This window comes from Apteryx rowi, unplaced genomic scaffold (assembly GCF_003343035.1).
Source record: "Apteryx rowi isolate R43461 unplaced genomic scaffold, aptRow1 scaffold_792, whole genome shotgun sequence".
Lineage (NCBI taxonomy): Eukaryota > Metazoa > Chordata > Aves > Apterygiformes > Apterygidae > Apteryx > Apteryx rowi.
The window spans coordinates 152,286-159,683 of record NW_020451085.1 but is presented as its reverse complement, the minus strand read 5'-3'; positions in this window follow the sequence as shown (position 1 = coordinate 159,683).

The following is a 7,398-nucleotide window of genomic DNA, read 5'->3' as shown; positions in this document are numbered from 1 at the left end:
CTTCAAAATATGCAAGTGCTATAAACATGCCATGAAAATCACCATTATAACAACCACGGAAGACTATGTCCTAAGAATATCAGGCTGGGCAGTTAATATATGGACACTTTTTTGTAATTTTGCCTTTAATCTCTGTGTATGTCAATTCCCTATTTGGAAAATAAGGATAAGGCAATGTATGCTCCCAAGGGTGCTGTGTTATCAAGCATTCACATATTATGGTGACAGCAGTTTAAAAGGTACTTTGAAATTGAGTGCAGTTTGGGGTTTTTTTGCTCAGAGATCACACACTTAAAGGGAAGCACTTTTTTTTATTTTAACTAACAGTTCTTGTATTGGTAGGGGCTTGGCAGTCTGAGGCATGAGTTTGATCATTGGTCTGAAATCACACCAAACACTGCCCTATTTAGTTCAGCTTTTAAAGGGTACCTGGCTCATTCATTTCAGGGAACTGTAGGCTGCCAGGCCAGATGTTATCTGTGTCCATCCACTACAGGCTTCAGGCTCAAGAAACAGGCTGTTTCTTGCTTGCACTATGGATCCTGTAGACTTCGGAAGGCATATGACCCTTGCTTTTTGTTCACTCAGTAAAGTGAGGGTCCTATAGAACAGATAGCATATGCACATGTAATTGATAATTATGCATATGCACAAGCAATTGAATTAAAATTAAAAAGGTAGTTCAAATTCTCACCTACCTTTGCAACCAATGATGTTGTTTATTTATTGAATAGTGTAAATAATTGAATAATTTATTGAAAGTGTATTTCCTAGAATTGCAAGAACCTTTTCTCATATCTTAAAAAAAAAAACCACTTTGCAATATTGCCTTAGAACGCTGCTGTGTAACTCTTGTGATTTCAGCCTGAATACAGTGAAAAGTTTTATAACAGAAATTGATAGGTATCTAATCTCAAACACTGTACTATCTCATTTTTTTCTTTCATTTTCTTAAAAGTCACGGGGGGGTTATACATCTGTAGATGTTTATTGGCTTCACACTACAGCTCTGAGAATCACAAGCTTTTCTGCTCTGACAACCTTTTTGAATTAATGTTGCACTTGTGTTTAGCATCTAATTTTCATTTTGCATGACAGATGTATATTATTTTTATGACATGGGAAGAAGCTAATTGATTATGATTAATGTGCAGTTATTTCCATTTCTGTGTGATCCTGCGATTTTGTTACCACTTGTGTGGTTTTTAAAAAGAATGATGAATGAACTGCATAATGTTCACTTTGGTTTTAGTTCTGATAAGCATCCAAATATTTTGATGCTTACTCAAAGCTGATCCAAAGTTTCCTAGGCTCTTGAGTCTGCAAAACTAGTCTGAAAACTTAGACAAAGAAGGGCTTTCCTCATGAGGCTTCCAGTTGTTCCACTAATGGAACCTGATGGAAATACCATGAGGTCAGCTTTTCTTCCAGTGTTCCAAATCTCTAACATCTGGGCAGAAATCGGAAGTGAGAAACCCTGCCCAGAATTAGTATTATAGGAAAAGTTGGGTTCTAAAAATAAGGCAAGAAAGACTGTTTTTTATCTTTTCCAAACTGTTTAACCCATGACTAAAGAAAAAAAAATCAAGAAGCCAAAATTACAGCAGAATCAGGTTAATTGGTACYAGAAACAATAGCCTACATGGCTAAAACCCTTTGCTCCTTAGAATTTGGTTGTCTGCTAAGTGCTCTATTTGCAGCAAAATTCAAATTTGGTAACATTTTAGAAGCTTTCGGGGATAAGTGTTTATCCTCATTCCAGTCAGGTATTTATTCACATGTGCTAGGGTAGTGCACAGATCCTGATAGGCAAAGGTTATCTCAGCTTTGTACAAAAAATCCATGTGCTTACTCTAATTATTAATATTCTGTGGGAAAGGGGAGACACTAGCTATCAATGTTATCTTCTTCAAATAGCTCTAGTTTCAGGGTAAATCTACAGTGAAGGTGGGGAGTTAAAGCTGACATTAAACTTAGGTGATCACATTGAAATGACTTGCAGCCACACAGACACATATTTAGGCAAAAGAATTGGATAGCTTAAATGCTTTCTACACTCTTGGTTGATATACATGAAGTTCAAAGAATACTGACTTTGTAGAAATGAATGGTCACTTTTAATGCAGCCCTAATTTTCAATAAACTCATAATCTTCTATATACTGTGCTTCTTCCCACTGTGCCATGTATCATACCAAGAATCACCAGCTTTCGCTGCTTATCCTTTAATTTTATGAGCTCTTGCCAACCAGGTTTATCTTTCTATTCAAATACCAGAAACTAGCTCAGATCAGACCACTCATAGGTGTTCATTGATGATACCAACACTATCTTACAAAAAAATTCATAGCAGTAAAGTGTTTCACCATGTAATGTGAGCTTTAATCCAAGTTCATTGACCTGAAGCTGGGAAAATGTTCTGAGGTTCCTCTTCTTCATGAGAGAAATAAAAGTTCAGGAAGCCTTTATAAGCAGGCAAGCAAGAACCTCCAATTCCCCCTGCCTGCTGCCCCAGAACAGAGATGTATTTACGAACACCAGTGACAGCATGCTCCAGCAGGCTAATGTTTAGGACCCCCAGAGTGCTTGATCAAGGGTGAGGAATTGAAATGGGCTCATTAAGACAGATTAAAACCTGAAATGTTTTCTGAAAACCGTCCAAATTAGTTTGCTGCCCAGTCTGTCTCTTGCTTTGCTTGAGATCACAGACTTCACAACATTTTACAAAGTGCAATGTATAAAGGCACTGTACATATCATGCTCTCAGCACTTCATCAAAGACATTTCATCTGGCACAAAGCACATCATTTTAGCCATTGGTAACTTTGCTGACAGGAAACATTTCATAACCTAAGTTTTTATACACATGAAAATATACAGAGGAAGTATCAATGAGGCAAAGATATGAGCATATGCTAGCCCTTGAGCTTCTGAGTATGCATTTTAAACCTACATTAGGGTTACAGTTCACTTTATGCTTGTCTTCAGGAGACATAACATTAAATACAAGAACATATATGTCAGTGCAAACATTTATAGGCAGTCACTCATTACTAACTTTACTCAGTCCTGTTTCTTCTAATTCCCTTACCCTTCCAGTTCCTGCAAGTCCATGATTTCTTGGTACTGTGGTTAGGCACAGTAACTGCATGCCATTTCCCCCTACTTACTGGGTCACCAGTCCAGAAGAAACATTCACTCACCCAGCAATCAGGCATTCCTGAAAAGCACACAGATGAAACCACTGCATTAATGACCAGAATGAAAAGTGACTTGCCACCTCTTCAGCCTCTTAGTAATGGGAACAAGGTATCTGCACAGCATCTCAAATGTGAGGGGAAAACATTTCTGCAAAAACAGGAATTGACCAAAGAAAAGGCCCAGCTTGTTCCTGTTCTCACCTCCTCTGCATCTGAAACAGAAAGGTAGGGCTCTTATTAATCTCCCAAATAAGGAAAAAGCAGAAGAGAGGATATGTTTGGAGAACTCCTAGCAGGCCCTCAGAAGAAAAGCCAAGAAGTTCAGACAGAGTCTCCTCCGACTATGAAAGATGGGACTATGACCCAGCCAGGGGCAAACAAGCCAACCCTGAGGGCTGATTAAACAGTCTTGAGGGAGATAGAAGACCCTAGAAAAGGAGGAGTTGCAGGATTTTAAAGATTTATTTAAAAGCATAATGAAACAGAGTCCTTCTCTGCTATATCTCAACAGTCTGAAGCAACCCTTGAATGACAAGTATGGGGAACAGCAGTTCACACCAGTGCAGGTCCTTCACCTTTCAGATCAAAGCTCAGACTTTGATCCTCAAAACCAACTTCTGGGAGCTCACCTTTGAACTTTCAAACTCAGCTGGGTGTATCTATCATGTTTTCTCCAAGATAGGAGAATGGCCAGGCAGAAAGCCAGGAATGGCTGTAGAGTGCAAGCCAAATTTTGTTTGTCTTTGGACTTTTTGAGAATGCATATGATCTTGAATTTTCTTGATAAGTTTATAGCATTACGCTATTTATTTTAAGCTTCCTTTTTATTGTTGTGGGTTCAAGTGTTTTCTCTCTTGGACTGTTACAGGCACTAAAGTTTTAGTATTTGCACTTCTTTGAAAAATAAACACAGGTTTTCCTAAATGTGATTGATATAATAAGGAGGAAAGTTTCAAAACAAAAGTTCCAAGAAAAGTCCTGTCTCAAACATTAAAGTACCTAGATACAAAATATGAAATTTCACATTATTATTTCATGAAACATTCTTTAGCATTCTTATAAAATATTTCCTGAGAGGTCCATGGAATGTTGCATGAAACATAAAGAAATCATCCTAACTCTAAGTTTAACAAAACATATGAACAAAGCCATAAAAAATCAGGCCTATAAATTTCTTATGAAATATTTCACTAATCTTCTCAGAATATTCATGACATATGCTGGAATAACAGAATATCCTATCCCTGTATCTAAATATTCAGTTACCATAGCTTGTGGTTTAACAAAAATAAGCATAAAGCAACATTGCCACTACAGACAAAGTAAGATATGAATAAAAAGCACTGCTCTCTGTTCTGTTGGAATCCCCCACTATTTGCCCATACAAGGAATGTTTCGTTGGTGGATTATAGCAATGTCTCCCAGACCTTGGTGAAATTTTTCCTCTTACTCATATTTTGCAAAACAGAGCACACAATGTTAACCTGAGACAGGTATTGTAAGGTAGCCTGCAGTCTCACTCCGAGACAGTGAACTTAAAATCACTTTAACCTACGCACACAAACTTTCACTCTTGTCTAAACAGCAGTGTGACACATATCTGAGAGCAGGCTTCCTCAGCTATGACAGTAGTAGTAGATTAATTCTCTCAAAATTACAAAGGGAACATTAACATCATTCATGTACATATTGGTCTTGAAAGCAAATATTCATTCTTTAATCAGATACAAGTGGTGAATTCCCAGTCTTGAACCTTTCAGTATCATCCTATGTTAATAGGGATTAATGTGTCATGGTGATTAACCACATTATGGAAGTCAGCAAGAAATATCTATGTCTATTAAAGAGATCATTGTCCTTGCAAAGAATATGTTTCAACAATGATGTTAGGCCTCATAATTGACACCAATAATGTCTTTTTCAAAAAAGTAGCCCTCTCCAACTACTTGCTCCATACCAAGTTGTTTCACTGCTGATTAAAGGCAGATGTGGCACAGTGAGCTGCTGCCAGCTAATGAGGACCATTTGCTACTCAACAGTTTGCTGTTTGCTGCTCTGCAGCTCTGAGACAGTCTCCAGCAAAACACTACTTTGTCATCCAGGAAATCTGCAGCGCACATTATCCTCACCAGACAGCATAGTCATTTCTCACCAGACAATATTTGGTTTTGAAATCCAAAAGTACTTCTGCTGTGAAGGAGAAAGCTCCTTCAAGAAGCAGCTGTTAGGAGCAGTTGTTCTTGTTCTCCCTTGCAGTAGGGTGGAGCTCTGCTTTGATATAAAATGTCTCCAGTTGCGTGGTTTTTGACAAACAAAATTTAAGCCACTTGGTGTGGGACCATCAAACATTTTGCTCAGAAGCTTTTATTTGAGATCTGACTAGTGTTCCTGATATAAAATACTGTTTCTGCTGTTCTGGATAGCAATTTGAGAASAGTGATGACTGAGATACCATATGATAACAAATTGAGAACAGGATAATTAACTAAAAACCAGATAGCTCAATGAAAGCATGGCAGGAAAGAAATCTCTTTTTTTTTTTTTTKTTTGACTCCACATTCTGGAACTGCAGTCACCTCTACATACCTAGTAGGGTAGGAAGATGCAAGTTTCCAACATATCCAGAAGATAAGCACTACACCCATAGCACTAATTCTGCATCAACAGCAGATTGATATCTTCCAGATGCTCTTGACTTACATGCACATCATATACACACTGAGTCCAATATGCCCAGGAGTTATTGAGCTTAATCTTCAACTGATCAGCACATAAGCAGTGAGTCCTACGCATTCTGTATGCATAAACTTTGCTGTGCATGTGATGCAAATGCAATCTGTGCATGCACAGTAAGCTCAGCTGTCTGCAAACTGACTGCACACAATACAGTAGGGCTTACGTGCATCGATGCATTCAACTTATTGCAAATGCCATGTCCGGTTGCTCCACACAGACTTTAGACATCCTGAAATAGAGTAGTTTGCTACTGAAAGCAGCAGGGCAGTAGATTGCAAGTCTTAGAGAAAAGCTGGCACATGCGCCTACCTGTGTCCTCTGCTATGTCTCCCACAGTTCCCTGTGGAGAACAGCTCAAAAGACATCAGATGCAGCAGCAGGGTGGAAAGCAGTGCAATACCTACTCAGACTACAAAGTTCTTAAAATGGAGAAAAGGCCTACCACCTACAAAGTCCTTTATGCTGCCTTCAAGCTGCAGCTGGCCACACAGATTTGGCTATGTCAGGACAATTTAGCAATGGCAGTTCGTGGGCCCATGTTCAGTGCCAGTAAGTCACAATGTAAGCAAGCCTACAGCTTTTTGTTTTAAAGACAGATAGTAAAAATTGACTACAATGAGTGAATATTAATGTTCAGCAYAAAGTTCATGAAAAATTTAGTGGTTTATTTTTTTAAATAGGAACTCTGTTTGCTTTTAACTGATATTGCATGCTGATAGCTTCATTGAATAATTCACTTTGCCAAGTCTTCTCTTCCCCCATCCTCATAATCCTGCCAGCTCAGAACCAAGTAGTATTGTGAAAATGTTGGACTTCTTTCATGACCTGCTTTTTGTTGTCTTTCACATGCTATCATTTCAATGCTTTCACACTTAGCTGTAGTGCAGTACTGTGTCCCGCAGAGGTTAACTGAATAAAACTCAGGATCATTAGCAAACAGCGCAAACTACCATCCTCCCAAAATGCTGCCCAGGAAACAGGTGTGAGGCACGGGCCAGCACTGCCTGTTAGGATGGCACACAGCCCTGTATCCTTGAGAAAAGTGGCTAGAGGTGCGCTGCCCCCACCTACCTAGCTGCCACTCCAACTATGGCGTGTTGCATGGATCAGAGAAAAATAGCATTTGGGGTCTGTGTCCCCAACCCTGGGACAAAGCCTGGCAGTTTATTTCCCAGAGGTGAGTTGTGTGCCCACGCTGCATGCGATGTGGTGTGTTTGCACCCAGATACGTGCTGCGGGCCCGGGGCACTGGAGCCTGGGTGGTGTCTGTGGGATGGGGCCTCCCTGGAGGCAGATGGTGTCCCAGGCCACGCTGGGGCCTCCCCGGAGGTGGCCTGTCCCCGGGCCATGCTCACGGGGACTGCGGCGGCTCAGGGCCTGGGCCCCCCCCTTCCGGAGGGGGAGGCGGGCCGGGGCGCCGGCGCACCCTGCGGCGAGGCCCGGCCAGCGCGGAGTGGTCCGCG